The sequence below is a fragment of the Somniosus microcephalus genome, chromosome 8 (assembly GCF_052327205.1).
Source record: "Somniosus microcephalus isolate GS21.2 chromosome 8, FLI_Smic_1.0, whole genome shotgun sequence".
Taxonomy (NCBI): Eukaryota; Metazoa; Chordata; class Chondrichthyes; order Squaliformes; family Somniosidae; genus Somniosus; species Somniosus microcephalus.
In genome coordinates this window covers 134,395,127-134,417,418 of record NC_140994.1, presented here as the reverse complement: position 1 = coordinate 134,417,418, position 22,292 = coordinate 134,395,127, and positions in this window count along the sequence as shown.

Genomic DNA, 22,292 nt, shown 5'->3' with positions numbered 1-22,292 from the left:
GTCGCTGTACACAAAAGAGACCTTATGGAATGCAGCACGTCTGGCAGGACATCCTGCTGTAGGGGGTTTCTCTTGCTCTTTCTGGTCTCCTACCAGGCTTCGTGCAATAATTACCCTTGAGTGGTTCGACCCACTCTTCCCTACGGTTCTAGACCTTGGACTTAGGTGCAGGGAACTGTAGTGCAGAGAAAAACTCAATAGACCAGGTTGAATAGCACGAAATGGATGCTTTTATTATTAAACAGTTTGCAGCATTATAAAATACATGTCATAAGCACAGATTAAAGTAACTACAAGCACGCACATATCTATAAACTTAACTCGATGGAAATGGGAAACACACGGCACATCGTAAAAGGGGAAACACATTCCGATTACCCTTAACCCCCTCCCCTAGACCTAGACTAAGTTTCGACTTGAGGAACTCGGGATCATGCTCACCACTTTCAGATTCGCGAAAAGGGGGTTCGCAGCCTTTTTGGCACAGCTTTCCGTCGTCACGTGGATTTGGAAACTTCTGGCGCAGCTTGTTTTTCTTACGCGATGCAGCAGCAGATACAGCCTTGATGAGCACTCGTCATGGATGAATCCGTTAAACCTGTGTTACCTTTACTGAAAGGCTGCCGAAGAACTGGATGCACCTTGGAGACTGTGGTACCGATGTGATGTTGTAGAAATGGATGCACATGGAAGGTCCGTTACCGAATGGGATATTGAGGCACTGGAGTGCTAGGCCCTGAGTGTCTTCTTCTTTGGCCTGGGTCGTCGATCGCCCGATGGTCTTCCTCGGGGCGGGACGCTGGTCCCAAAAAGCTTTCTTTATACCGTCATAATTATCCTTCTGAGGGTGTCTTCTTCTTCGGCCTGGGTCGTCGATGATCTCCCGACAAAAGTACCCGGGCCACCCTCGTCGTCTTCCCGTCGTGGCCGAGCCTTGCCTGGCCGAACACCGACCACGTTCCGAAACCGAAGTGAAGCCAAGCTACGAAGCGTACTCCCAAGCGTTGAAGAAATGAAAACCGAGGTGAAGCGTGAAGCGAAGCGTAGCCCCTGATGGACCTTTTAATCCACAGTTATACCTTTTTGGGACAGTCTTATCTCCCGCCAAATCATAGTCCAGTCTTTGTAATATTTTTGGCGGGCAGAAATCTCTGCAGGGGCGCTTTGTCTTTGTAACGGGAGCCGGTGATAGCTTAACTGGCCTTCCTGGGCCGATAATGTCTTTTACTTTGTCACCGTAACTCGGTTCGTATATTGATCGGTCTGGAGATTGCCCTCGATGGCTGTTAAACGGTTTTCCTTTGTACAGTAAATGGGTTTAAGTGTTCATTCAATTGTCCGCCCATTTCTTGATGGGCCTCATCCTGTTACCCAAAACTGTCCTGTACTTAGAATCTAATTAGTATGTATGGTCAGTTCCATGAGTTTCGTTTTCCCGATACTGGCTTTCGCGGGCTTACTGTCCTCAATCCACAAGCCTGTCTGGTTTGCAGTAACAGAAATCAAATGGTCCCAGAAACTGATCACGAGGTCCGGCGGCCATTTTGTATGCCCTTTTATCAAAGGTTTTTCTGTACAAGCTTCTTTTGGTCAATAAACTGTCTTATTAACGCTATTTTCTTGCGTGATTAATTACTGAAAATTTCGAATCTTACACTGCCAGCGAGAGGTCGGCAGGCCTCGCGACTTCAGAGACAGTACGATAGCCTTCCACACTGTCGCTTTTTCTTTCTCGACCTGCCCATTACCACGAGGGTTATAGCTGGTAGTTCTACTCGTTGCAATCCCTTTCGATAGCAAAAACTGTCGCAATTCTTCACTCATAAAGGAAGAACCCCTGTCACTATGTATATAGTTAGGCATGCCAAACAAGGAAAACAGTTGGCAGAGGCATTTAATTACAACTGCAATAGTCACATCCGGACAGGGGATAACAAAAGGGAACCGGGAGTACTCGTCTATAATATTAAGAAAATAGACATTACGGTCGCTTGATGGAAGGGGACCTTTAAAATCGAGACTCAAATGCTCAAATGGTCGAGTTGCTTTAATAAGATGAGCTGGCTCGGACGGCTTATAGAAGCGGGGTTTGCATTCAGCACAAACACGACAGGTTCTGGTCATTGTCCTGACCTCCTCAATAGAGTAGGGTAGATTGTGGGACTTAAATGAAGTGGTTCATTCTGGTAACCCCAGGGTGGCAGAGTGCGTCGTGGAGACTTTGAAGCTTATGTATACCTAGACTAGCACATACTCCTCATGACAAAGCATCCGATGGCTCATTAAATACTCCAGGCCTGTACTGAATATCATAGTCATATGTTGGCAGTTCTATTCGCCATCTTAAAACCTTATCATTTTTGATCTTGCCTCTCTGCTTAGTGTTGAACATAAAGGCCACGGACCGCTGGCCAGTAATGAGCGTAAAATGTTGACCAGCGAGATAATGGCTCCAATACCTGACTGCTTCGATAATCGCCTGTGCCTCCTTTTCCACTGAAGAATGTCGAACTTCTGGTCCTTGCAATGTACGAGAGAAGAAAGCTACTGGTCTACCAGCTTGGTTAAGAGTTGCTGCCAACGCAAAATCAGATGCATCACTTTCCACTTGAAAAGGGATCTTCTCATCCACGGCACATACCACTGCCTTCTCAATGTCCCGTTTGATATTAAGGAAAGCCTCCTGAGTTTCTGCCGATAGCGGAAAAGACGTCGACTTAATAAGAGGTCGGACTTTATCTGAGTAGTTAGCCATCCACTGGGCATAGTACGAGAAGAATCCCAGACACCTTCTTAAGGCTTTTACAGTGTGAGGTAAAGGTAATTCCTTAAGTGGGCGTAATCTTTCAAGATCTGGCCCGATTACCCCATTCTCCACAACGCAACCAAGAATACACAAACGTGTAGTATTGAAGGTACACTTGTTTTCGTTGTAGGTCAGGTTTAACCTCTTTGCAGTCTCTAGGAACTTCGCGAGATTTTGATCATGCTCCCGTTGGTCGCGCCCACAGATAATAACATTGTCCAGGTACGGGAATGTTGCTTCCAATGCGTATTCATCCACCATACGATCCATCTCCCGTTGGAAGACGGATACCCCATTTGTCACTCCAAAGGGCACCCTAAGGAATTGGTACAGGCGCCCGTTAGCTTCGAAGGCCGTATAAGGTCGGTCTTCTATTTTAATGGGGAGTTGATGGTAGGCAGACTTTAAATCAATGGTGGAGAACACGCGGTACTGAGCTATCTGGTTCACCATCTCAGAAATACGAGGCAAAGGATAGGCGTCTAATTGGGTATACAAGTTTATAGTCTGGCTATAATCCACCACAAGTCTTTTCTTTTCATTAGTTTTAACCACCACCACCTGGGCACGCCATGGGCTATTACTGTGTTCGATGATTCCCTCCCGTTGAAGCCTTTCCACTTCCTCTTTCATAAATGTTTTATCTTCTGAACTATACCGTCGACTCTTAGTCGCTATAGGTCTACAATTAGGAGCAAGGTTCGCGAACAAAGAAGGCGGACTTACTTTTAAAGTAGAAAGGCCGCAGACTGTGAGTGGAGGCTGAGATCCACCATACTTAAGGGTAATGCTCTCATGCTGACACTGGAAGTCCAAGCCTAAAATTAAGTTCACACACAACTGAGGTAATATGAGGAGTTTAAAGTTCTTATATTCCATATCCTTAACGTTCAATGTGACTTTATAATATCCAGTTATCTCCGAAGTAAGGGACTTGGACGCCATCATAATTTCACTTCGAGTAGGATACACCTTCAATGAACAGGAGTTAACAAGGTTGGGGTGTATAAAACTTTCAGTACTGCCACAGTCTATCAAACACCCAGTAGGATGACCATTAATCTTGATGTCCATCATAGATTTCGACAAGGAACACGGGATGGTCTGGTCAACCGTAGCCGACACTAGAGTAAAACGATGGGCGGCAGCAGAGAAGACATCGGGTACAGGATTACCCTTACACACGTTACTAAAATGTCCCCGTTTTTTACATTTAAAACAGATAGCCTCTCTGGCTGGGCATCTTTGCCTGGGGTGTTTAGATTGGCCACAAAAATAACACTTAGACCCATGGGGTACAGCCGCAACAATAGGATTAAGTGGAGGCTCCATTGGTGTTATGGATGCCTCCATACTCGGAACACAGGAGGCTGAGAGAGACGCATGGGCTGATGCATACACTTCTAAATTCTTCCGGGCTACATCTAACGATCGAGCAGTAGCGATGACCGTTTTTTAAACTAACGAGTCATTCTCGAGGAGTCTCTGTCTAATATAATTAGATCGGAGGCCAGATATGAAAGAATCGCGGATGGCTTCTTCCTGATACGCTATGGCAGAGACAGCCTTGTAGTTGCAATCCTTAGCCAAAGCCTTAAGGTCCTGCAGGAAATCGTCCAGAGATTCCTCGGGTAATTGCCTGCGAGTAGACAAAAGATACCTGGCGTATACTTCGTTAGCCGACTTAAGGTACTGGGCCTTAAGGGCTGCGAGGGCCTCTTCATATGTAGTAATATCTTCAATTATCGAGTAAGTTTGATGACTTACCAAGTTGGTTAGAAGACCCAACTTGTTGACCGTCAAATCGACCAATGCGATGAAGTGTTCAAAACATCGAAGCCAATGCGTAAATTTCTTCGACACGTCTGCCGAATGGGGATCGATATCCAGACGCTCTGGTTTCAAAAATCCATCCATCTTCCAAAAGTTGTTACTTAATAAAATTGATGTGCCAAATAACTGCCTGAATCCATGAGGTTAAAGCTTAAAACTAAAGGCTTTTATTAAGTAAGAACATGGCATCAAGTTAACACAGTCATCACCGACCCAGCCCTTGGTAGAACATTCCAGAAGAGGGGCGGGGCTAGGGAGGAGCATTAGTGGTTACACCGGTGGAACATTCCAGACATTAACAAGTACAACAAACAACAACAATACAAATGCCAGAACACAGTGTTATTTCATCACAGACAGCATTCCTGCTCCCACCACTGCCACTTCGCCATTGCCTTTGTCGTTGCCTGTTATCCAGCCAGCCCAGACTGCTGCCGCCCATGCTGAGGTGGTGCAGTGTACAGCCGGGCCTTCCATGTCCAGAGCTGGTCGAGGATGTCCTGCAAGGCCATCTGAAGTCTCCCGCATGGACACTCAGCAGCCTTCCACCCACTGTGCTGCAGCCACTGGGCCAACACTTCATAGGAGCAATAGAGTAGGCAAAGACACAGTAAGGAGGGGCACTAAGGGATTGCACAAGGGTGATTAGTTAATATTTTTGTTGTTAATATGTGTTGACTGATTATTGATAAATTTATTAATTCAGTTTGGATTCTTTTGTGGAGTCTCTTATTTCAGCTTTGCGCTGTGATATGGTGTGTAACAGGGATGGAATGATGGGGATCTGGTGAGCAATGGGAATCTAGGGTTTAATTTATTCAAACCGCAGCCTGATGAGACGGTAATGGACCGACCTTCCAGAAGGCCTATTTAGTGGCTGCTTCCTCCCTCGCTCCTGTTCTTCCTCCTCTTCCTTGTCCTCCTTGTCTTCCTCGTCCTCCTCCTCCTCCTTCTCCTCCTCCTCTCCGTCTACCTACTCCAGAGGTGGTCCCGCAATAACTGCTGGCAAGGGCTGGGCCCTCATGATGGTCAAGTTGTGGAGCATGCAGCAGACCACCACGAAATGGGAAACCCACTCAGCTGAGTACTGGAGGACTTCTCCCGAGTGGTTAAGGCAGCGAAACCGTTGCTTCAGCACCCCGATGGTCTGCTCGATGATGCTCCTGGTGGTAGCATGGCTCTCATAATGTGAGTGCTGGGCAGAAGTGTTGGGGTTGCGGAGGGGAGTCATGAACCAGGTGGAGAGCAGATAGCCCTTGTCTCCGAGCAGCCAGCTGCGAGCTTGACGTGCTGACTGGAAGAGTGCTGGCACACCGGTCTGGCACAGGATGAAGGCACCATGGTTGCTGCTAGGATAGCGGGCATTCACATTGAGGATGTGCTTTGTGTGGTCGCACACCAACTGCACATTAATTGAGTGGTAGCCTTTGCAGTTATGGAAGGTGTCAGGATTGTTCTGCAGTGCCCGTAAAGCCACATGGGTGCAGTCAATGGTGCCCTGCACAATGGGGAATCCCACTATCCTGGCAAAGTCACATGCGCGCTCGTCCTGCTTCTCTCTGGTGATGGGGAAGAAAATGTCATTCGTTCTCCTACTGTAGAGAGCCTCTGTGACCGTCCGGATGCAGCGATGGACTGCGAGATGTTAGCTATGTCTCCTGTTGCAGACTGGAAGGATCCGCAGGCGAAGAAATTGAAGGCTGCGGTAACCTTGACTGCCACTGGGAGAGCCGTGGTTGCCCTCATCTGAGGCTGGAGGTCTGGTTGCAGGAGGTGACAGAGTCATGTGACCACCTCCTTGCTGAAGCGCAGCCTTCTAATACACTGCTCCTCGCTTAATTGGAGGTAGGAGAAGTGCTCTCAGAATACCCTCGGAGTGTAAGGCCTCCTGTTGAGAGCCCTGATGGCCCTCCTCCTCCCTCTGGCCACATGTTCCAATCTTTCTCGCTGCCTCCGCTCCCTCCGCCGTAGACCCTGGAGGGTGAGGCCGACTGCCAGTACAGCCCCCAGTAATGTAACCATGTGTAAATGTAACTACTTTTTATTTACCACAGCACTACGGATAAAAAAAACCTTTAAATTACTGAATTAAACTCACAATGTCAAACTGACAAGAAAGCACTGAATCTCCACTAACCTGACAGCTGCGACTCATTACTCAGGATCCCTTTAAATGACGTCCATGGGGCCGGCTTCCGCCTGCTTGACGCCGCCTTTCCCTGTCGCTGTTGGGGCAAGGCGCTAAGGTAGGTGGCGAAAATCAATTTTGCAGATCGGGCACCCAGTGAGCACGCTCACTGATGTCACGATCTACCTGGCGTTGAAGTCTCCGGCGGTAACTCGTACCGGCGGCGCAATGGGAGGTGTCGAATTTGCCGTGTGTTGCTGAACTCGCCTTGCCCGGGCACTATTGCATCAGCGCCCCATTACTGCCCTCTGCAAGCACTAACGGAAGGCACTAACCAACCGAATTTTTCCCCCTCAGACTGTTTACAGGGAGTGACGAGAACCACGCCAGCTGAGAGCATAACTGAGGCAAGACTTTAAATCACCTTCAATCCAAAATAGAGCTCTATCCCCCAGAAAGGTGTTGAGGCTCGATGTCATTTGAAAATTTCAAAACTGAAATCGATAGATTTTTGTTAAGTAAAGGTATCAAGATATATGGAACCAAGGCAGGTAAATGGAATTAAGATACAGATCAGCCATTGAATGGCAGAACAGACTTGAGGGGCTGAACTATTATTCCTATATTTCTTGGTGCACCTCCAGTAGGAGGACCTCCAGCATCAACATGAATGCTTTTTCCCATATTTCTTCATTGGGTCATTCTGAACAATTACTCATTTTTTCTGGCCAGTACCACAGCATTACCTTTAATAACAAGTTGAAGTCCATTAAGGGCTGCTGCCTCCCAAGATTATGTGCCTCTAGACAGCTATGCCATAGGCTAAGCTCCCTGGGTGCATTTTTCATGTGCCGAGAGTCTATTCAAATTAAAGGGATGGGCTAGCGTCACAAAAGTCGGCCAAGCCAGGTGTCTGAGCATCCTGTGCAGGTGCCTTGCCATGAGCTAGCTCCACTTCAACTCTTAGAAAGTCAGGGCTTTATTGTGAGTCTCTTTTATTCAATAGAAAAATTCCTGAATCTGGGAGTAACACTGGCAACATTTTAATTAGATATTTTTATTTTATTTTTCCAACTCAGTCTGTTTCCTTCTTTCTTGCCTGGTTGTACTACTAAGCCTGAATTGTAGGCCAAAGCCTGAGACTTCCCTGTCTCAAATGGGTGTGGTTTTTAATCCTGCACCCAGGCCAAACCATTAACCATTAACCTTGAAAGGCAGGTCTCTCAAGTACTGAAGAAGCCAATACGCTAGTATTTCGGCCAACGATTTTCCATTAAACTGATTAACTAGTATGTCCGTACAAGAATGTCACATCAGCAACTTTCTAGAAAGCACATCAGCCAGTTCCCAGTCTCCATGGAAACCTGCATTGAACAACACAGTCAGCTAAAGGATTTCAACATTAAACATTATAGCGCTTGAATTATTCAGCCTTTATACTGTCTGCAGGTTTCTCACCATGATTGTATCATTAGCCATTCAGCTTTTTCACTTAATTCGTTAATGTACAAACACAATGAATGTTTCTCAAAGAAGCTTACCTTGGAAGCAATAAACTGTAGACAGTAAATGTAACAGTGCACACCCAATCCAATCCCTTTCATACCTAATTTTATTGAGTTACGACCAGGCAGAGAAATAATAGCTGCCTTGTTTTAACAAACAGATCGTACCTTAGTGTTCTCAAGTGCAAAGAAAGGCTGTTATCCCCGGAACATAAAAGCTACAAATTGATTTTCATTGCTCCCAATAAGAAAGGCCCTAACTTCAAAACAGGGTTGCCAACACTCCAGAATTCCCCTGGAGTCTCCAGGAATTAAAGATTAATCTCCTGGACTTGCTGAGAGTAACGAGGGAGAAAAAACCACAGGGGTATTAAAAAAGATTTTGCATTTTTTTTCATTTTCTTTGAACACTTTAGTTTATTAGTTATAAAAGTATTGGAAATGGGGTGGGGGGAAAGTGGGTGGGGCAGCTGGAGGTGGAAGGTGATCAAACTGAACTGAACTCAAGAGGTGAGGTGAGAGTGACTGCCCTTGACATCAAGGCAGCATTTGATCGAGTGTGGCATCAAGGAGCCCTAGCAAAACTGAAGTCAATGGGAATCAAGGGGAAAACTCTCCATTGGTTGGAATCATACCTAGCACAAAGGAAGTTGGCTGTGGTTGTTGGAGGTCATTCATCTCAATCACATGACATCACTGCAGGAGTTCCTCAGGGCAGTGTCCTAGGCCCAACCATCTTCAGCTGTTTCATCAATGACCTTCCCTCCATCATAAGGTCAGAAGTGGGGATGTTCGCTGATGATTGCACACTGTTCAGCACCATTCGAGACTCGTCAGATACTGACGCAGTCCGTGTCCATATGCAGCAAGACCTGGACAACATTCAGACTTGGGCTGACAAGTGGCAAGTAACATTCGCACCACACAAGTGCCAGGCAATGTCCATCTCCAACAAGCGAGATTCTAACCATCTCCCCATGACATTCAATGGCATTACCATCACTGAATCTCCCACTATCAACATCCTGGGGGTTACCATTGATCAGAAACTGAACTGGACCAGCCATATAAATACTGTGGCTACAAGAGCAGGCCAGAGGCTGGGAATTCTGCAGCGAGTGTCTCACCTCCTGACTCCCCAAAGCCTTTCTACCATCTACAAGACACAAGTCAGGAGTGTGATGGAATACTCTCCACTTGCCTGGATGAGTGCAGCTCCAACAACACTCAAGAAGCTCGACACCATTCAGGATAAAGCAGCCCGCTTGATTGGCACCTCATCCACCACCTTAAACATTCACTCCCTCCACCACCGGTGCACTGTGGCAGCAGTGTGTACCATCTACAAGATGCACTGCAGCAACTCACCAAAGCTCCTTCAACAGCACCTTCCAAACCCACGACCTCTACCACTTAGAAGGACAAGGGCAGCAGACGCATGGGAACATCACCACCTACAAGTTCCCCTCCAAGCCATACACCATCCTGACTTGGACCTGTATCGCCGTTCCTTCACTGTCGCTGGGCCAAAATCCTGGAACTCCCTTCCTAACAACATTGTGGGTGTACCTACACCATATGGACTGCTGCGGTTCAAGAAAGCGGCTCACCACCATCTTCTCAAGGGCAAATAGGGATGGGCACTAAATGCAGGCCTAGCCAGCGACGCCCACATCCCATCAATGAATAAAAAAAAACCTCGCCAGATACGTCCAACCAGAGTTGGTAACCCTACTTCACATCCAAAATACTACATTTCTTTTTCAATCATCTGAATTCATGTGAATAATGATTTGAAAATGCATTATCTATAATTTAAATCCACTGCACTTCATTTCACACATATTCTTGTTACTGTCACACAATAGAGCAGCTCATATGTCCAAATATTTGCCTGAAAAATAGAACTTACTTAGAATGTAATATTATCGTTGAACGCTTAACATATTTGGACCAATTTCAACATTCCATTGTTTTAAAGGCAGGGTTAGGCTATTTAAAATAAATAGGACAAGTTTCCCATCAAAATATTGATCAGAGGAATTTGTTACTAGCACATTAATACTGTTCATCATCAGTTCCAGACTCATACAAGTGACATGATATTCCAGAATCAGACTACAATTAACAGTGCAGATTTAAAGCTAGACTGAGAGAATTCAGTGGAACATAACTGTCCCAGATGTGATACTGGATCAGTAACAAATATTGCTGCAAGACTGTGTCAGATTTTCACATGTTGGATAGCACTGATTAACAGTCAAGCTTAATGGAATAGAAACATAGAAACTTAGAAGATAGGAGCAGGAGTAGGCCATTCGGCCCCTCGAGCCTGCTCTGCCATTTAATGAGATCATGGCTGATCATCCGAATTCAGTACCCTGTCCCTGCTTTCTCCCCCATATCCCTTGATCCCTTTAGCCTTAAGAAATATATCTAACTCCTTCTTGAATATATTTAATGAATTGGTCTCAACTGCCTTCTGTGGTAGAGAGTTCCACAGGTTCACCACTCTCTGGGTGAAGAAATTCCTCCTCATCTCTGTCCTAAATGGCTTACCCCTTATCCTTAGACTGTGACCCCTGGTTCTGGACTCCCCCGCCATTGGGAACATCCTTCCTGCACCTAGTCTGTCTAGTCCTGTTAGAATTTTATAAGTTTCAATGAGATCCCCTCTCATTCTTCTAAACTCCAGCGAATAGAAGCCCAATCGACCCAATCCCTCCTCATACGTCATACCTGCCATCCCAGGTATCAGTCTGGTGAATCTTCGCTGCACTCCCTCCATGGCAAGAACATCCTTCCTCAGATAAGATGACCAAAACTGCACACAATACTCAAGGTGTGGTCTCACCAAGGCCCTGTACAACTGCAGCAAGACATCCTTGCTTCTGTAATCAAATCCTCTCGCTATGAAGGCCAACATACAATTTGCCTTCTTAACCGCCTGCTGCACCTGCATGCTTATCTTCAGTGACTGGTGCACAAGGACACCCAGGTCTCATTGCACTTCCCCTTTTCCCAACCTGTTGCCGTTCAGGTAATAATCTGCCTTCCTGTTTTTGCCACCAAAGTGGATAACTTCGCATTTATCCACATTATACTGCATCACTGCAAGTTTCAGCTAATTCACCAATATGGGTGCAGAGAGTGTTAGCTGTAGCTCAGTGGTAGCACTCCTGCCTCTGAGTCAGAAAGTTTTGTGTTCTAAATCCCACTCTAGAGACTTGAAAATATAATGTAGGCTGACACTCCCAGTGCAATACTAAGGGAGTGCTACAATGTCAGAGGTGTTTTCTTTTGGATGAGGTGTTTAAACGAGGCCCCGTTTGACCTCTCAGTTGGTCGTGAAATATCCTATCACACTATTTTGAAAAAGAGCAGGGAGTTCTCCCCGGTGTCCGGCCAAAATTGGAGGAGCGCAGATATCTCGAAGGTTATGGGACAGGAGGGGTTTACAGAGATAGGGAGAGGCGAGACCATGGAGGGATTTGAAAACAAGGATGAGAATTTTAAAATCAAGGTGTTGCTGGACCAGGTGGCAATGTAGGTCAGCGACCACAGGGGGAATAGGTGAACGGGACTTGGTGCGAGTTAGGCTACGGGCAGCAGAGTTTTGGATGAATTCAAGTTTATGGAGGGTGGAAGATGGGAGAGCATTCGAATAGTCAAGTCTAGAGGTAAAAAGATATGGATGAGGGCTTCAGCAGCAGATGAGCTAAGTCAGGGGCGGAAACGGGTGATGGTATGGAGGTGGAAGTAGGCGGTCTTTGTGATGGTGCGGATATGTGGTCGGAAGCTCATCTCGAGGTCAAATAGGGCGCCAACATTGCAAACGGTCTGGTTCAGCCTCAGACAGTGACCAGGGGAGGGATTGTGTTGGTGGCTAGGGAATGGATTTTGTGGCAGGGACTGAAGACAATGGCTTCGGTCTTCCCAATATTTAGTTGAAGGAAATTTCTGCACATTCATGACTGGATGTCGGACAAGCAGCCTGACAAATCAAAGACAGTGGAAGGGTTGAGAGACGTGGTGGTGAGGTAGCACTTTCGTCAACAACTTCTGACTCAGAGACTGAAATTCTACCACTGTCCAGACACAAGTTTCCTGCTACATGTCAACCAAGTATTTAGAGACCATACTCTAGTCTGGAGTGGGGATTGAACCCTTCACCTTCTGACTCAGAGGCTGGAATGCTACCACTGAGCCAAAGACTCATAGAAACATAGAAAACATAGAAACATAGAAAAAATAGGAGCAGGAGTAGGCCATTCGGCCCTTCGAGCCAGCTCCACTATTCAACATGATCATAGCTGATCCTCTCTCAATACCATATTCCCGCTCTCTCCCTATATCCCTTGACACCTTTTGTGTCTAGAAATCTATCTATCTCCTTCTTAAATATATTCAGTGACTTGGCCTCCACAGCCTTCTGTGATAGAGAATTCCACAGGTTCACCACCCTCTGAGTGAAGAAATTTCTCCTCATCTCAGTCCTAAATGTCCTCCCCCGTATCCTGAGACTGTGACCCCTCGTTATAGACCCCCAGCCAGGGGAAACATCCTCCCTGCATCCAGTCTGTCTAGCCCTGTCAGAATTTTATACGTTTCAATGAGATCCCCTCTCATTCTTCTAAACTCACTCCATCATGATTGGTAAACCTCTTATTATGTCACTTGTAGTATTTGTGTGTATGTAAACAGGACATATGAAAGCTCCAAAAACTGAATTTAAGGAGTATCCCTGGATTGTATTACTCTCCCTCTGTTATCTCACTTCTCCTAGATAATTGTTTCTCTCTTAATTTCGTCTTTCCATCATTTCCTCATAATTCATACTCCATTTTGTTTGTTCTATATTCCACCGATGGAACCAAAATTAAAGGTTTAATTTTTTACTTGCACTACTGTCGACCATTAACATGTATCCAGTTGCATTCTTTTCTGTTTCTGATTCCGAACTCTTTCTTTCAAGGGACCTATTTCTCACATTCTCATTGTATGTGAGTTAATGGGAATAACCATGGTTGGCCAGCTTTGCTTGACTATTGCTCTTCATTTATGTTTCTCGAGCTCTCTCCATTTATCTCCAAGGGAAAAGAATTCCTTCCCATAACAAATTCATAAAGCGATTCTTTTCAAACAGCTCTCAATTTTCATTACACATGGCACACAGGAAATCCCACTCCTGCCATGGATCACTCCACCAGATAGCTTCTTCTCACCCTGTGGCATTAGCATTGTGAATTGTTTAGTGTGTTTCTGAATTTTCCAGCAAATCGCATTTCTTGCATCCTTAGTAAGAGAAATCTCTGATGCAATACATTTTGTGGGTATTGTTTGACCTTTGCTCATCCGTAGGATAACAGCTGCAACAGCTGTTCAGTGAGCTGGCCTCTGTTGCACACTTCACTTTCACGCTCAGTGGAACGCTTTTACGATTTCAGTAAGTGTTGTGTAATGCAAGACACATCTTGAAAAGAATGAGAATACAAAGAAAGGCCAAGCAACTTTTTTTATAACTTGAGCGACTTGGATTTTTACTTGATTTTCCTTTATTCATTCTTGAGATTTAGTCGCCGCTAGCAAGGCCTGCAGTTATTGCCCATCTCTGGTACAACTGAGTGACGTGCTAGGCCACTTCAGAGGGCAGTTAAGAGTCAACCACATTGGTGTGGGACTGGAGTCACATACAGGCCAGACTGGGTAGGGACATTAGTGAACCAGTTCGGCTTTTGCAGCAGGGTCTGTTTCCTGATTTTAAAAACTGAATTCAAATTCTCATGCTGCCGTGGTGGGATTTGAACTCAAATTGTCTGAATTATTAGTCTAGGCCTCTGGATTACTAATCTAGTAATGTAACCAGTACATCATTGTACCCATAATTTGTAGCACCAATCACCTACTGTGAATGGCCTGAACACTGAACTTTCTTAATTCTGTCTCATTAAGCTTCAGTACAGCCCAAAACTTTAGTATTTATAAGGTCTCATTTAGAACTTAGATTCACACATGTTCTCAGCTGGTCTTCAAGCTGGAGAGTAATAACCTCTAGTTCAGTGCACATGGTGCAAAGCACATCAGACAGGAACATTACCAACTAGCCATTTTTCAACACAATGTGCAACACATAACACAAAATTATAAAGGGAACAAGATCTTCCTCCCCCTGCCAACCGTCTGCTCAAGGGCCTCCAAAGTTGCATCAGAAAATTTGTGTGCCCCATCTGAAGCTCTTGTGGTTATTTTTTGCCGTTAGAAAGTGTTTCTTGCTGTCTGCACCAATATTTTTTAAAAATTCGTTTATGGGGTTTGGGTGTCGCTGGCACGACCAGCAGTTATTGCCCATTCCTAGTTGACCTTGAGAAGGTGGTGGTGAGCCGCCTTCTTGAACCGCTGCAGTCCGTGTGGTGAAGGTACTCCCACAGTGCTGTTAGGGAGGGAGTTCCAGGATTTTGACCCAGCGACGATGAAGGATCGGCGATATACTTCTAAGTCAGGATTGTGTGTGACTTGGAGGGGAACTTGGAGATGGTGGTGTTCCCATGCGCCTGATGCCCTTATCCTTCTAGGTGGAAGAGGTCGCGGGTTTGGGAGGTGCTGCTGAAGAAGCCTTGGTGAGTTGCTGCAGTGCATCTTATAGATGGTACACACTGCAGCCACGGCGCGCCGGTGGTGGAGGGAGTGAATGTTTAAGGTGGTAGATGGGGTGCCAATCAAGTGGGCTGCTTTGTCCTGGATGGTGTCGAGCTTCTTGAGTGTTGTTGGAGCTGCACTCACCCAGGCAAGTGGAGAATATTCCATCACACTCCTTACTTGTGCTTTGTAGATGGTGGAAAGGCTTTGGAGAGTCAGGAGGTGAGACACTAGCCATAGAATACCTAGTTTCTGACCTGCTCTTGTGGCCACAGTATTGATGTGGCTGGTCCAGTTAAGTTTCTGGTCACTGGTGACCCCCAGGATGTTGATGGTGGGGAATTCAGCGATGGTAATGCCATTGAATGTCATGGGGCGGTGCTTAGACTCTCGCTTGTTGGAGATAATCATTGCCTGGCACTTCTGTGGTGCGAATGTTACCTGCCACTATATGATCTAAAGAAGGAGAAAATGGTCTTTCTTGCCCTGTAATCTGTTGGGTGTTTGTGTATAGCTTTATTGCAACCTTTAGGTCTATCTTCATATCAAAATTGATGCCCTTTCTATGAAAGGTTTTCTTCAACCATACATCAACATTAGCAACGCCTTGCCTTTAGTGCCTTTAATGTAACGTAAATTGATACTGAACCAAAGAAGGAGATATTAGGACAGATGACTAAAAGCTTGGTCAAAGAAGTGGGTTTTAAAGAAAGTCTTAAAGGAGGAGAGGGAGGCGGTGAGGTTTAGGGAGGGAATTCCAGGGATCAGGTCCTAGATGGCTGAAGGCACAGCCGCCAATGGTGGGGCAAAGGAAGTGGGGGATCCACAAGAGGCAAGAGTTGGAGGAATGCAGAGTTCTTGGAGAGTTGTAGGGCTGGAGGAGGTTACAGATATAGGAAGAAGCGAGGCCATGGAGGGAATTTGAACACAAGGATGAGAAATTTAAAACCGAGGCATTGCTGTACCGGGAGCCAATGCAGTACCAATTAGTCAAGCTACTTTTCTCAGAAAATTTCCTAGTTTTTTGTGTGTTCACAAAGGTAGTAGTGGGGAATTGACGAATGAGGATGGGACAACCTTGGATCTGGACTGGAGGAGGCGGAGTTTGAACAGTTTCCCGTTTGTTCTGTAAATTAGCTCCACTCCAGCGGGGAGCTTACTGAGGGTGAGATGGAGCATTGCAGCAAGGAAGATCGAGAAGAGCGTTGGTGCAGTGACACAGCCTTGTTTGACCCCGGTTCGTACGTGAATTGGGTCTGTGGTGGAACCGTTGGTCAGGATCACGGCTTGAATGTTGTCGTGAAGCAGGTGGAGGATGGTGACAAACTTTTGAGGGCAGCCGAATTTGAGGAGGACACTCCATAATTCCTCACGGTTGACAGTGTCGAAGGCCTTTGTGAGATCAAAGAAGGCCATGTAGAGCGGTTGGTGCTGTTCCCTGCATTTCTCTTGTAATTGTTGTGCGGTGAAGATCAAAGCACTGGAGAGGTGCCACCAATGCTGCCTCCGCAAGATCCTGCAAATTCATTGGCAGGATAGGTGCACCAACCTCAGTGTTCTCGCTCAGGCCAATATCCCCAGCATCGAAGCTTTGACCACGCTCGATCAGCTCCGATGGATGCGTCACATCATCTGCATGCCTGATACGAGACTCCCAAAACAAGCGCTCTGCTTGGAGCTCTGGCTCGACAAGAGAGCCCCAGGCGGGCAGAGGAAACACTTCAAGGACACCCTCAAAGCCTCCTTGAAAAAGTGCAACATCCCCACTGATACCTGGGAATCCCTGGCCCAAGACCACACAAAGTGGAGAAGAAGCATCCGAGAAGGTGACGAATACCTTGAGTCTCTTCGCCAGGAGCAAGCGGAAGCCAAGCGCAAGCTGCGCAAGGAGCGCACGTCAACCCAAGCACCCCACCCACCCGCCCCTTCAACCACCGTCTGCCCCACCTGTGACAGAGACTGTAGGTCCCGCATTGGACTCATCAGTCACCTGAGAACTAATTTTTAATGTGGAAGCAAGTCATCCTCAGTTCTGAAGAACTGCCAAAGAAGAAGAGTGGGGAATGAAGCTCTATGGGGGTGAAATTGGATTAGGCATGAAAACGGGTGCGGGAATCACAATACGCCATTGGCCTGTGCCCATTGAAAAGAGTTCAGGCAGCTCGTAAAATTTGTGCTGCCTACTACTTTACATGATTGCAGTGCACAACCCTGCGCTGAACATGCTGCTGACTGGCTGTGCGCCCAGCAGGGGGCCGAAGTGCACGGTGTTCATGCGAGGCTAACTTTACTTAAAGCTAGCCAGCGCCACTGGTGATCAAAAATTTTAAAACTGCTTCAGCACGAACCAAAATCAATTAACAGGCCAGGGAAAGGGCACCCAGGGTCTCGGACGCAGCAGTCGAGGTCTTTGTGCAGGGGTTGAACACTCGAAGAGATGTGGTTTACCCACAGGGGGCCAGGGGGGCCTCCAGAAACACTGTAAGATGGATGTGGGACCACATTGCCGAGGCGGTCACTGCCAACAGTGTCACCCCCAGGTCATGGCTCCAGTGCCCAAAGAGGTTTCATGACCTCAGACCACTGGTCAAGGTCAGTGAATGCATCTTCAAAAGTGATCTCCTACCACCTGCCCCACTAGCCTCACACACTGTTCAATACAGAACTCCCCCATCACTCACTTACCGACAATCTGTACCAAACACAAGGCACACCGCACATTCCTAGCTTCACCTCACTCTCACCACTGCTGCAAACCTCACACCCACATCTCACAGCTTGAACACACTGTCAGCTATTCAACAATGATAGCCACATCACCCAAACACAAATACACCAAACTCACTGACACACTTCCCTTTCTCTTGGCTTAGCGGTGCCAGAAGCCCTTAGCCGGCGTGAACAGGCTCATCTGCATTACCTCACCCTCTTGGAGGAGATGGTGCTGGCCATTCTTGGCCCATGACTGAGCCCATGGCCAGCGGCGGGGCTGAAAGAATACAAGATGCCGGTATCCTCATATGTTAACCTCCTTCTCACATCCCACTTGCGCCTCATCCCACAATCTCTTCTGATTTACAATCTGCACATGGTGTAAGCATGTACCTCTTGCTTTTTCTCCCTCCCCTCAACACAACTCTACCCTTGTGCCTTTTTCATTTCAGATACCCAAGAAATCCAGCATGCCTAGCCAGTGGATCAACAAGAAGAGGGAGAGCAGAGTGAAGAAGAAGAAACACCTTAACTCGATTTCACACTCCCAGCCACCAGCTCAGATACTGACACTCTGTGTACTTTAGAGGATAAGTTAATTGTAGGGTCTGCGCATGGTGAGTCACTGGGCACAAGTGGCCTGCAGCCAGTGCAGGGGTAAAGGGTAGTTCAGGTACCAGCTCCATGGAGGGTGAGGTCACACATGAGCTCTGTTGTACAGGACTCAGATGAAGACCTCAATGGGGCGGTCTACATAAGAACGCTGATGGTTATGCACATTGAAATGCTTGGGGCATTAGCAGGTCTGCCAGAAAGCCTGAATACAATGTCAAGGAGCATGGAGGAGTCCAGCTCTAGCCTTCCACAGGGCTTTGGGTGGAGCTTGGAGCCCATCTTTTCCAGTGTGGAAGGGGTGGGCAGATCCATTAATGCCATCATGACGCGTCTGAGGGCCGAAGTCTCAGCTTCCATTGCAGCACAAGCAGAAAACACCCAAATTCTGAGTGCTGCAATGGAAGCTCAGACTGAAATCATGAAGCTCAGCTTGTTGCCATGCAAGCACAAACTGCTGCCATCATGGCTGGGCTTACCACTGTTGAAAGGGGCTTGCAGGGTGTCACAGCAGTCCAACAGTCTTTACTCCAACAGATTACTAGGATTGCTGCGGCACTGTCCCAGGGGTGGCAATAGATCTGTGGAGGCCGACCCTGCTGTCCTCTCTCAGGATGACAGCATTCGTACTCCCACTACTGCCACTCCACCAGTACTCTTGCTGTTGCCTGTCAGCCAGCCAGCCCAGACTGCCGCCGCCCATGCAGAGGTGGTGCAGTCCGAAGCCTGACCTTCTCGGCCCAGAGCTGTCGCCCTGCAAGGCCATCTGCAGTCACCCACTGAAAGTCAGCAGCCTTCCACCAGCCATGCTGCAGCAACTGGGGTAGCACTGCTGTTAGATCCGTGGTTCAGTGGATAAATAATTACATGGATGCTGTACATAAACAAATAACAGGTCTTTACTGGAGGAGGGTCATCTCTAGACTGGGGTACAGAGGCATGCGCACAGCTTATATACCAGTGTGGTTACTGCCGGTACTACAGTATACAGGAGCTGTAAAAAGTAGTTCTGACTTAAAGGCACATACACTACAATTCCTCCCTTTTTAGATTAATAATACCCCCTTAATATTCAAATAACAATTACATTTTTACATGTACATTCAATAACAAAAGTCCATTTATAGATTCAGTCTTTGGGGCGGCTTCCTGACCCTTTCGGGATAGCGCCTTTCCGGAGGTTCTTGTTCTTGGTGCAGAAGCGATTCTGACCCCTTTTCATCGGGTAGTTCATCGGGTTCCACTGCTACTGGGTCTGAAGTAGATGCTACCGGTATGTCGGGTTCATCCCCAGGTACTCGAGACATGGGATTGACGCATTCCTGTGACGCTAAGATCTGATCGACGTGGCGTCTCACAATGTTCTCCCCGACATCCACTGTGTACATTAATGGCCCCTGCCTTGTACATATCGTTCCGGGTTGCCACTTCTCCGTTCGATAGTCACGGGCCAAGACTGGTTGCCCTACATTGAAGCTCCTTGTCGGCTTCTCGTTGATGTGCTGGAATTGCTTGTCCTCAACATTTCTTCGCACATTTGGTCTGAGCAAGTCCAGACGAGATCTCAACCTTCAGTTAAAGAACATCATGGCTGGGGTCTGGTTGGTAACTGCATGTGTCGCGTTTCGGTAGGCTAATAAGAAATTGTCCATCTTATGCTGTAGTGGAATATCCTCGTCGCACATGGCCTTTTTCACCTTCTTAAAGGTAGTACGAACCTCTCAGCCAATCCATTGGTGGCTGGATGATACGGGGCGGATGTGTAATGCCTTACCCCATTCCTTTTCATGAATTTTTGGAACTCGTCGGACACAAACTGTGGTCCATTATCAGAGCAGATCTGCTCTGGCAAACCGTTTCTGGCAAATATGGTCCGTAGGACTGCAATCGTTTTCTCTGTAGTGGTTGAAGACATCTTTATCACCTCAGGCCACTTTGAAGGAGCATCCACTGCTATTAAGAACATTGAGTCCATGAATGGACCAGCGAAATCAATGTGCACCCGTTGCCATGGAGAGGAGGGCCACTCCCATGGGTGTAGAGGGGCATGTGGTGGTGCATTTTGGACCTTCTGGCATCCTAAGCAACTCTTAGTTAGGTCTTTGATTTGTTGATCGATTCCCGGCCACCACACATAAGCCCTAGCAAGGCTTTTCATTTTCACTCCCCCCAGATGACCTTCATGTACCTCCTTTAGCACTCTCTCCCTTAACTTGGGTGGAATCGCCACCCTGGATCCACACATCACTGTCCCCTGGCATACTGACAGCTGTTCTCTTCTGGATGAGAATGCTGGCAACAGTGAGTCGCCATGTGTTGGCCATCCCCTCACCGTCAATTCATATACCCGTGACAGCGTCGGATCATTGCGGGTCTCCTTCTCTATATTCGCGTTTGTTACTGGCAATTGTTCAATTATCGACGAATAAAATATCTCGATAGGGTCCACTGCTGGTGCTTCCTCCACCGTAGGCAGTGGCAGGCGCGATAGCCCATCAGCGTTGCCATGCTGTTTCGTGCCTTTATATTCTATTTCATATTGAGTCGCTCCTAGAAACAGGGACCATCTTTGTAACCGCTGTGCAGTCATTACTGGCACGCCCTTCTTAAGATTAAAGATGGAGACAAGTGGTTGGTGGTCAGTCAGCAAGGTGAACTTCTGCCTATGCAGATAATGGTTGAATTTTTTTACTCCCCACATTGGCTGAGGGCCCCCCTGTCAATCTGGGTGTAGTTGCGCTCGGCTGAGGTTAGTGACCGAGACGCAAAGGCCACTGGCCTCTCCAACCCATCTGGGAATTTGTGCGACAGCACCGCTCCTATGCCGTAGGGTGATGCATCACATGCCAAACGAATTGGCAGTGCTGGGTTGAAATGGGCCAACACCTCTTTTGATGTGATCAATTCTTTACACTTCTGGAAAGCTCATCTATGTTCGTCATCCCACTTCCATGGTACCCCTGTTTGCAGTAGGGTATTCAGCGGGTGTAATACCGTGGACAAATTTGGTAAGAACTTGTGGTAATAGTTTACCAGCCCGAGGAACGACCTCAGTTGTGACACATTTTCCGGTGCTGGAGCCTTGAGTACTGCCTCAATCTTGTCAGGGGACTTATGTAACCCCTCTTCATCGATGATGTGGCCAGAATACGAGATCTGTTTCTGGAAAAACTCGCACTTGTGGCGATTAGCTCGTAGCCCATATTCCTTTACTCTGGCGAGCACCTTCCCCAAGTTAGCGAGGTGATCACCGTCATTTTTATCCATGACCAAGATGTCATCCAAATAACACTGGGTCCCTGGAATCCCTTGCAGGACCTGATCCATCGCCCTTTGCCAGATAGCCGGAGCCGAGGCTACTCCAAACACCAGCCGGTTGTATTGATAGAGACCTTTATGGGTGTTGATCGTAAGGTAATGTTTTGAAGCTTCTTCTACCTCCATTTGCAAGTACGCCTGGGCTAGATCAATTTTGGTGAAGCGTTTACCACCAGATAGCGAGGTGAAAATATCCTCAATTTGTGGAAGCGGATATTGCACCGTGTGAAGGACTGGGTTCACTGTCACCTTAAAATCCCCACAGATGCGGACCTTCTTTGGTTCCCCAGGCGTATTACTCAACGACCTCTTCATTACAGGAACGATGGGTGTAGCCCACTCACTCCAGTCCACTTTGGACAGTACTCCTGAACGTTCCAACCCTTCCAGCTCTGCTTCAACCGCTGGTCTGATCGCATAAGGCACAGGTATGGCCTTCAGAAACTTTGGGCTTGCATTATCCTCTATTTTAATTGTTGCTGTTATTCCTTTTAGTGTTCTTAGTCCCTCCTGGAACACTTCTTTTGCGTCAGTTAGCATTTTTGACAGTCGGCCAGGTGTGACGTCGCCATCCTTTTTGGCCTCCACCTTCAGTGCCTGTATGGAATGCCAATCTAAATGTATCTTCTGGATCCATTCATGTCCTAGCAGTGGTGGTCCTCCATTTGGCAAAACATATATATCCATTTTAGGTATTTCCTGACCTTTATATGTCACTTTCACCCTTATTTTTCCTTTGGGG